At 40.6% G+C, this 9,998-nt stretch overlaps 1 protein-coding gene across 1 annotated transcript in view; it reads left to right on the top strand.

The window, feature by feature from the left end:
* The first annotated feature begins 4,842 nt into the window (after positions 1 to 4,842).
* Positions 4,843 to 9,998, top strand: part of LOC123763263 (intraflagellar transport protein 25 homolog) — a 19,149-nt gene continuing 13,993 nt past the window's right edge. Inside the window, exons 1-3 of the mRNA XM_045750374.2 lie at positions 4,843 to 5,030; positions 6,788 to 6,996; positions 8,303 to 8,507. The gene's annotated coding sequence lies outside the window, so the exon portion shown is untranslated. The remainder of the gene's footprint in view (positions 5,031 to 6,787; positions 6,997 to 8,302; positions 8,508 to 9,998) is intronic.

Below are 9,998 nucleotides of genomic sequence, written 5' to 3'. Positions count from 1 at the left end.
AAGTTCACAAGAAAGTTGTAGAGAATCACCACCACTATGAAAATTAATTCATATCTACAGCATTAGTTTCTAAAAAAAATCCTTATCTTCTAATTCAAATGACAATTTCTTTCAGTTTATCTGATTTCTTCCCTTAAAAATTATCCGGTTACCTGGGGAACACCACATCAAAGCTAATTTCTGCAACTTTAATATCCTCCATTGCCATTATACACTGGTCTGTTTAAACAAATCTCCTTTTCAATTCACTCTCCTTACCTCATTTGCATTTGATTTCATTTGCATCAGTGTACTACATCTTGATCCTCCTAGAAATCTTGTTTCCTGTCTCATTTATTAAAAGTTTCTTTGGTGTAGTGATCCAGAGAGGGGCAGAGCTGATGTGTGGCTGTGTACTTACCTAGTTGTGCTTGCGAGGGTTGAGCCCTGGCTCTTTGGTGGGCTTTTGAGGATCCCGCCTTTCGGGCCATCGGTTGTTTACAGCAATGACTCTGGTCCTATTTCCCTATCATACCTAGTTTTAAAATTAAGAATAGAATTTGCTTCCACAACCTGCTGGAAGTGTATTCCATTTTTCCACTACTTTCACTTCCATTTCTCCACACACTCAGTGTGTGTGTGTCCGTCCTCAATACAACATATTGATTACTCCACAATAAGGAGACCGAGCACCACCACCAGGCACACCTCCCACCCGGACGCTCCACATTACGCTACACTCTACCCTCAAGTAACCTGAAAATTACCGTGACAGGCAGGTAATTTATTTAAGTGTATATTGCCAAATCTCACGCACATCCAATACTCACGAACCCACACTCATTATCCACTAAGATGGAACAACACACACACACAAACACACACACACACACACACACACACACACACACACACACACACACACACACACACACACACACACACACACACACACACACACACACACTTTTTTCACCCTGATGCCCCTGTTACCAAGCAGTAAATAGGTACCTGGGAGTTAGACAGCCGTTACGGGCTGCTTCCTGTGTGTGTGCGTGTGTGTGTGTGTGTGTGTGTGTGTGTGTGTGTGTGTGTGTGTGTGTGTGTGTGTGTGTGTGTGTGTGTGTGTGTGTGTGTGTGTGTGTAAATCACGAAAAATAAACACGTGATTAAAAATGTGACAGTGTCAGACCACGGAGGAAAATTGAATCAGGAATTTCCTTAAGTACTTTCATATATTAATACATCTTCACTCCTTCTGGAGATGTATTATTATACGAAAGTACTCAAGGAAATTCCTGTTTAATATATATATATATATATATATATATATATATATATATATATATATATATATATATATATATATATATATATATATATATATATATATATATATATATATATATATATATTGGTAGCAGTCTTTCCTGTAGACATATATTATTAAATATGACCGAAAAAGTAAGATTAATAATTCTAACACGAATTTTCTCGATCTTTCTTATGTTTCTTTTATAATATATATAATGAGAGTGCATATTCCGTGTTGATTATTTTCTTTAGTCCCTTCTGAGCATAAAACTTTCCATTATAATCAAAGATATCTTTAATATATATTACTAAAGTGAAGAAACCAAAAAAGGCACTTATTTTTGGGTTTCAAAGGACGTAGAGCAACCATTTTTACTGTTTACATTTAACTCGTTGACTCTATTAACATTACATTTTAAAGGCTTAACCTAAAGCTTACATGATAAGGAATTCAAAGATATCCATTCCCCTCCCCCCCCTCCAGTAAACACCAATGACCCCATAGGGGGGTCGTTGTAAATACAAACTACTCAGTGGATGGGTATAGTGGAGCATTATACGATCCACCACCACCACCCACAGCCAGGATAAGTATGGTGGAGCATTATACCTCTCACCACTATTCACACGATGGGTATGGTGCAGCATACGTACCATCACCACCCACAGGATATGGGGTAGGAAGTGCATAATAAATGTAAAACATAGATTATATGCAGATTTAGATTGGTTTAAATAAATCTTAAGCTAATGTTTAATATTATAAAAGCTGATTGAATTAATTAATAGAGGAAGCCCATTTTTTAAGTTATATTTTTGGTGGTCAACATGAGTTAAATAAATGAGAAGTGTTACTATACATAGAGTATTTAATAGCAATAATAGGAGCAGCTCTTAGTGGCACAATGGTAACACATTCGTCCTGCAAGGGAATTGCTTGTTAAGGAAGTTTGACTAACCACCAATTCTTGATTGTTCTCTTCGCTCAGCTGTAATCAGCCCGCCCTCATAAACAAAGGCCAAAATCCATTCCATACATCCTCCAAACCCCCTGTTTATGAATGAAAAACGGTTTACACACGACTCACAACTGATGACGTTCAAACACTTCTCGAACAAGTGCTTCGCCGACGACTTTTGTTCGAACCACAACGCTGTAAAGGCTTCATCCACATACTACACATACAAGTAATCGCCAACAGAACCTAAACACCTAACCTAACCTATCCCAGGCCTAAATATGCACAGTATGCTAATATATAAACAATATTCATTTATATTTGAGAAAATTAATATTTTGAATGAAGAGCATGTTAAAACTGATGAATGCGTCTTTGGGGTTGATCGCTGGTGGAATAGACTTGGTCTGAGGACGGGTTGCTGTAATTGTGTACCTGGTTGTAAACCGATCAGCTTGTGTTCCAGGAAAAACTAATGGGTAAGGTTTACCATGTTTCAGAAGTCTGTTTTTTAACTCAACTGTGTGTGTTTGTAAAGGCAAATAAAATAAAAGAGTGCATTGCCACAGACAAAATAAAGTTGGCACTAACATATTTTAGTGAGTTTAGTAAGCTACAACGACCATCCGGTGGCCGTATATGCACTCTGTTACAATTATAGTTATTGTTGTGTCACAGTTAACTACATGAGGCTATGCCCACTCCCCATAAGGCTACCCAGTATCTCGTGCTACCCACTCCCCCAAAATATATGCCTAAGCCATCCAACTTCACCGTTGTAATCACTACCATCATCTTATATCATGGTTTTAATGTTGATCGCAAATTTTACTATAATGTATCTAGAAATAAGCCTCAAATTATACTACAATATACCTGTTGATAATCCTCAAATTTTACTATAATATACCTACTAATTTTCTTTAAATTTTCTTAGAATGTACCTGTTAACATTTTTAATTTTCCTACAAATTACCTACTTAAAATTATCTGTTAGATTAATGATCTGCCCGAAACGCTATGCGTGTTAGTGGGCAGTGTTGTCCCTGTGTTCCTATATTTTGTAGGAACCTGACTTTTACAAGAATGTAAAGCACCCCGCATGCACAACTAGATGAATACAAAATCTCACTAATCAAGCAGCAAGTATATTTTAGTCCAGGATATAATTCAAGCCTCAAGTAAGCCCTGTGCATACCATATACACTAAAAGGTGAAATATAACTCGTGTCTGTATATATCCCGTGCCTTAATACAGTTTAGTTTGTTGTTAGACTTAAGGCTTATCAACCACAGGAGGTTTATCGAGGCCGTCACACTATCCTACTGATAAAAAAGCAAGAACACTTTAACCCTGAACATAGTACATGATAAAGGCAAACTCTCAATGTAAATACACCGAGAAGGTTGGGTACACTTCTCGGTGTAAACCAATCTAAATTTCAGTTTAATTAACCAAAGTGCAAAAGCAGTATTTTTTAACATTGCGAATTAATAATGCTAATGTGAGTTTCTTTACTCTGCTCTTCTCTAGATTTACTAATTAGGTGAATAATATATAACTATACATAATCATTTGACTCGGGGCTGCAGAAGTAGGAGTAATGAATGCTGTCTGATGACGTTCATTCATATATAAGGCTTGGATATTCATTATAGAAAATGATAACTCTTGTTGACGAAAGCAAGACCTGCCATAACATTTTCAGAGCATTTTTACTTTTCTTGTACTAAAATTGGACGATATTATATTGAACTACTATTTTTAGCTTTGTGAATGGCACCTGAATCCAGACGGACACGACGGTGGGACTGAGAAGGAAGTGATGGGTGGCATTTTCACACAAAGAAATTGATATATATATATAGCTGTCTAATGTCGGACTAGATCGCTTTCATCCCGTGCCTCATCTCCCCCGAGGACAGACGCCTCATTATCACAGGTAACATTGTAACGCTCTTGAACCTCGAAATGTTGATGACTGTATACAGAAATAATGGTTACTATGATACAAGTATTTGTTATTTATTTCTGATTTGTTTAATGCTCATGTAGCGTATGTTGAATTAATGCATATTACGTCTTTGCTTTTCTTAGCTTCCTGGATGTGAGACCTGGATGAGGACTGTGTCCCAGGTTAACCTCTGCTGCCCTACCTGCTTCCTTTCCCTGCTGTAGCTGGAGCCTACCTGACCCGTCCTGCTTCCTCTCCCTGCTGTAGCTGGAGCCTACCTGGTTCGCCCTGTCTTCTCTCCCTGCTGTAGCCGGAGCCTACCTGACCCGCCCTACCTCCTCTCCCTGCTGTAGTTGAAACTTATCTGATCCGCCTTGCCTCTTCTCCCTGCTGTAGTTGTAGTCTACCTAGACTTACTCTGCTTAATAACCTGCTCCTTTGCCCGACCTTTCTTAGCCAACTTGACTGTTGTTTGGCTCCGTCCCTACCCTGTCTTTCCCGGTCTGACCTTATCTATTCTTCTCTGACCCTGTATGCCTCCTTCCTGCTTGTCTGACCCTGTTTGTCCTAACCTAATCACTACTAACCCTACATGTCCCGGCATGCTTGATCATCCCGCGGTTACTCTTGCTTAGCTTGCTCCGACACTGCCTCTCTCAGCTGACCCCGTACGCTTCAGACTTGACCTCGTGTTCCGCACCCTGACCACCACCACCTGCTCCAGGCTGACCGCTGTAGCCCGCCTCCTGGATCCACCGTCAGTAGGAACCTCGAGCCACGCGCCGCACACCCCTCGGCCGGGCACCCCAATCGTCACCTCCAGGTACTGCTCTCCCCCCCCCCCTTTTCTCTCTCTCCCTCTATTTTATTTATTTATATACAGCCTCTATCTATTTTCGCTAATTATGTAAGAATATTAATCTGTATATGTAAAAACATAATTTCTGTCGGTCCAAGGTTAGGTGGCCAGATGCTTGCGGCTGGCATTCTGCATTTCAAGACTGCACGTGTGCCTTGTATTGTAGGCTAGGCTGGGCCGTCTACATTGCCTTCCTTTAAGAAATAACGCCTTCAACAATGAACTCCCTATGATTTTTATGAAGTCTGAAATTTCTTTTCTGTACAGTTTTGTTTTACCTGGGGGGCTACTGTTTCTCTAGTGGCCTCGATGAAGACAAGTAGCCGGCGGCTTTTTAAAAGTCCTCCCCTTCGTTTATCTTGAATTGCAGCATTGTTTTGGCATTTCCTGTTTTGTCCTATATTATGACCATGAGTTTTAAGCTGTTGTTTCTTATTTGTGTTACACCTGACCTTTTAAAGAAGTGATCAGGATGTATGTCTTCCAAATTGTTTAGTAATTTTACATTTTCAATGAGATCAGCCCCGTCATGTCTGGTTATCAGTGTTGTTAGCCCTGAAGCCCCTCAACCGTTCCTGGTGAGAGTTAACTTAGTTCAGGAATGATTTTTGTCGCCCGGTGTTGAACTTCCTCTAAAGCAGGTATGTTTTTCTGCAGATGAGATCTTCATGCTTGGGTACAATAATCCAAGAGAGAGAGAGATTTGGATTTGGTATATAAATTTGTTATGTGCTACCAGAAGAGTAACCACCCTGATGTTGCTAAGATTAATCTCCTGCAGCCAACTCCATCGGCTCTATGGTTTCCAGACACCAGCTAGGATACAAACACTAGCCACCCAGCCAATGTACTGACAACCCAACATACCACACACCCAAACAAACGACACACATACGCCAACCCATGGTGGATAGGCCACCGAACTTTCAAACCTCCTCTCTCTCTATACCCACATCCTCTTCCAGAATTTCACCTCCCCATCCCTCTACCTCCCCCATCCTTTCCAAACCCTTTGGACATCAAAGCTAAAGATATGGATTCTATACAGTTGAATAGGCTACCTTTTTTTTTCCTAAAGTCAAAGTTTCGTTTGAATATTTCCAGGGTTTGATTGACTGTTTTTTTTATGCAGCTCCCATTTGCTCTGCAACTTTAAGAGATTGGTAGATTCTGACTGCAGTTTTTTTCAATCTGCTGCAAAATAATGTTGACTTGGGGCTTGTAGGCATAGCACTGGGGGCATTGCTATACCCCCACATGCAAGGTCTTGCATTTTTGGATTAAAAAAACATTTGGCAGTCTTCTGACCATTTGTAGAGTTCAAGTAGAACTCGGTAAAGCCTCAATATAATTTTCATTTCCCACTTTACCATAAATCTTAGATTTAGGAGACATACAAAAGATTTAAGTATAATATTTTTTGTCCACTATAGGAGATTTATTTTAAATGTTAAAGAGTAAGGATTTTTTTCAGACATTAAAATTCTCCTATGTGTTTTAAAGTACATATCAATAACAAAATTCCAGGGTAAAGTGTTTTTGTTTCGCAATGTGGGTGCTTTTGCCCGAAACGCTATGCGTACTAGTGGCTTTAGGTATTGTATGTACTACCTCTATCTTTAAATCTAACAGAATGCTTGTACTGTAACGCTGCAACTATGTATGTACTGTTTCTAAATAAATTATTATTATTATTATTATTATTATTATTATGCCTGCAGGAGTAGCCTCAGCCTCCACCTGGGTCCTGCGCCCCGCTCCGCCAGCCATCTTAGCTCAGCTACCCGCCCAGTCAGTTGTCTACGCTCATCTGCCCGACCAGTCAGCAGTCTCTCTTACCTAGGGACACCCCCAGAAGAGGAGGAAGAAGAGGAGGAGGAGAGGAACAAGTTTAAGCAGAAAGAGGATTCACTCATCACTACCTTCTCAGGTGCCGTTGAGTCCAGATTAGTTGTCTTTCTGTTTATATATTTCTTGCTTTATCCGCTCTATATTCCCCTTCATCTACTGACATCAGACTGCGACGAATTGACAAGCGTCTGATAGAGAAATGTCCATGTTGGTTGGGCAGTTACGTAATCAACAGGCGGTCTCAGTAAGCAAGAGAAAAGACCAGCAGGTGTGGCGCTGTGTGTGTAGAGACCAGCAGGTGTGGCGCTGTGTGTGTGTGTGTGTGTAGAGACCAGAAAGTGTAGCCCTGTGTGAGTATAAAGACCAGAAAGTGTAGCCTTGTGTGAGTGTAGAGACCAGAAAGTGTAGCCTTGTGTGAGTGTAGAGACCAGAGAGTGTAGCCTTGTGTGAGTGTAGAGACCAGAAAGTGTAGCCTTGTGTGAGTGTAGAGACCAGAAAGTGTAGCCTTGTGTGAGTGTAGAGACCAGAGTGTAGCCTTGTGTGAGTGTACAGACCAGAAAGTGTAGCCTTGTGTGAGTGTACAGACCAGAAAGTGTAGCCTTGTGTGAGTGTACAGACCAGAAAGTGTAGCCTTGTGTGAGTGTAGAGACCAGCAGGTGTGGCGCTATGAGAATATACACAGACCAGGGGATATTTCTTCTAAAACATTCTTTGTACAATTAAATTTAGTCAATATTTAATGTGATATGATCGTTTATTCCAAAGGCTTAACGACAACTGCATAATTACATATCGAGATTAGGTTACCCATTAAATTTAAAGATCTCATCCTAGTGCATGTGAACCAGAGAATGGCGGAGTGTTGAGGTCTCACTGGAGCGCCCAAATATATTAAGGGACAGCAGCCCGTCCTCCAAACAAAGATCCAAAAGTGATTCCATGCAGCCGCCAAACCCCCTGTTTATGAATGAAAAGCGGTTTACACACGACTCACAACTGCTGACGTTCGAACATATCCGGAACAAGTGCTTCACTGACGAATTTTGTTCGAATCACAACGCTATAAATGCTTCACCCACGTACTACAAATACAAATAATCGCCAACAGAACCTAAACACCTGACCTAACCTAACCTATGCCTATTTATACACAATATGCTAATATATTATAATATTAATTTATACTTGAGAAAATTCCCGTTTTGAATGAACAGCATGTTAAAATTTATGAATGCGTCTGTGGGGTTGACCGCTGGATGTAATGGACTTGAGTCGAGGACGGGTTGGCAGGGACTGCCATATATGTCAACATGGACCATAGCACTAGAACTCTGTACTATTATTTAAGGGCTCAAGGTAACTAACATTGTTGGTTGTGGGGACAGGTGCTTCCCTCAGCAGCTATAGTGGTGGGGAGAGCTGCACAGCGCTCCTCGAGTCTCCAGAGTCTCCCATCCCAGAGTCACCACCCCTCTCACCACGGCTAGACGAGGCCCTCAAGCACAGTGCCTCCTGCTTCACACGCCTCCAGAGGACCTCTTCTCGCGCCCACACTGCTACTAGCCTCTCCTACCGTGCCAGGCACTCCAGGTACTGTAAGAGGCACCACTTCAGTCTCCAGGTACCCTAAGGCACACCAGGAGACAGTGTCTAGCTACAGGCTCATAAGAGACACCATTTATATCTATAGGTATACTAGACCAACCAAATCTATATCAAGGTACCTTAACATAAAAAAATAATTAGCATAGCTGCACACTAACAAATCACACTAACGTTAGTGTGTTGTTCTGTTGTATGTTTGACAAGTTATGGTGGTACAGTGGTAGAGTATGCGGCTGGCAATGCCTTGTCGCGAGTTCTCCTCACCTCCGGCCCCGCTGGGTTTTCTCGTTGATATATATAACGTTAGTGTGATTTTCTGTGAAAATAATAATAATAATTCATTGTGTCGGGGGACAGGCAGTTAGCATATACATACAATATATGTTAGGCTTATATCAAGGTCCCCCGCCCCCTAGGGTTGAATTACCCACTCCAGGATGCTACTCCACAACAAGTTGACTAACTTCTGCGTACCTACTTACTGCTAGGTGGACAGGGGCATTAAATGATACGAAACGCGCCCAGCCATCGGCCAATTAGCCTAACGTCTATTGTGGGAAAGTTACTTGAATCGATAATTGCAAATATCATTCGTCTTCATCTTGAAAAACATTAAATGATTCACAACATGGTTTTACAAATGGCCGTTCATGTTTAACACATTTGCTATCATTTTATTCCAGCATAGTTGAGGCAGTTGATAGTGATAAGGTTTGAGATGTTGTGTACCTTGACTTTAGCAAAGTTTTTCATACAGAGTCACTTGAAAGACTAATTAAAAAGATAAAGGCCCACCGTGTAACGTGGTGGAGGTGGGGGTCCCTTGATTGTTTCAAACGTGAGTTAGACATGTATATAAGTGGGATTGGGTGGTTATAAATAGGAGCTGCCTCGTATGGGCCAATAAGTTATCTGCAGTTACCTTTATTCTTATGTTTTTATGTTCTTATTTCTGCTCCGCCCGGGATTCGAACCCTGAATTCTCAATTGTGAATCGAGACCGAATCTGACTGTACTACCTTTAATAGTGCTAAAAGTCAAAGTTTGGTCAAATCTTCACGTCGGATCTAAATGGATTTTCTTTGATGCCTTGTAGGATTAGGGATTATTTGCAGTGTATAAATTAGAACCAATTCATTCATTTACGCAGGCCAAGGATAAGCACTCTTTCCTAAGTGTATCCGACCTGTGCAGTTGTGAAGCTTTGCGTTGATCTTCCTTAAAAACGAGGAATTCTTGAGAGCACTATTTAATGGAATGAACAGTGACTATGATGCCTATATCACAAAGAAATCATAATTGCGTGATATATTGATGAGAATAATTTTGGGGCAATGGAGTGACTTGGACCTTCGTTCTGGTGAATGATGACTATATATGTTCAATGTTCAGTGAACACTAAGGTAATTTGGATGGTAACTAACAATGGTCTAAAACTGATTTAGACAGAATTTTCAGCTTTAAATATCTATCCTT

Source organism: Procambarus clarkii, chromosome 49 (genome assembly GCF_040958095.1).
Source record: "Procambarus clarkii isolate CNS0578487 chromosome 49, FALCON_Pclarkii_2.0, whole genome shotgun sequence".
NCBI lineage: Eukaryota > Metazoa > Arthropoda > Malacostraca > Decapoda > Cambaridae > Procambarus > Procambarus clarkii.
Note: the sequence above shows the minus strand (reverse complement) of the source record. Positions and strands in the feature narration are given on the sequence as shown.